This window comes from Ipomoea triloba, chromosome 1 (assembly GCF_003576645.1).
Source record: "Ipomoea triloba cultivar NCNSP0323 chromosome 1, ASM357664v1".
NCBI classification, from domain to species: domain Eukaryota; kingdom Viridiplantae; phylum Streptophyta; class Magnoliopsida; order Solanales; family Convolvulaceae; genus Ipomoea; species Ipomoea triloba.
The window spans coordinates 34,972,654-34,973,241 of record NC_044916.1 but is presented as its reverse complement, the minus strand read 5'-3'; positions in this window follow the sequence as shown (position 1 = coordinate 34,973,241).

Here is a 588-nt window from a genome sequence, read left to right as displayed (position 1 = left end):
TTTTTTCTTAAACTAGGGATTTCTTTATCCACAATAACTCATTCAACAATAATGGTTGAACCAAATGAACCCCAAGCAGAACACCTAAAGGAAAGTCCATAGCTCCTATATCATAATCTCATTGCATGACGTTGTCATCTATGCTACCAACAATATCCGAATTGCAAATAACACACTACCAACAAAAAGGAAGAGAACAAATAGTAAAGATAAAGACAATGACAATGTTACTCAAAAGAGAATTAAGAACACTTAGAAAAATTTAAATAAAAAGTAGTATTTATTTAGACTATCATTTTTAGACCANCGAATTGCAAATAACACACTACCAACAAAAAGGAAGAGAACAAATAGTAAAGATGAAGACAATGACAATGTTACTCAAAAGAGAATTAAGAACACTTAGAAAAATTCAAATTAAAAGTAGTATTTATTTAGACTATCATTTTTAGACCAAATATTTAGACTATCGATTTTACAAGGTTGCAAACATTTATTTTAGTAATAATTATAATGAATTTTCTATATTATATTGGATTCATATACTTTGAGTTAGATATTTAAATTAAAAAATTCGACATTCAATTA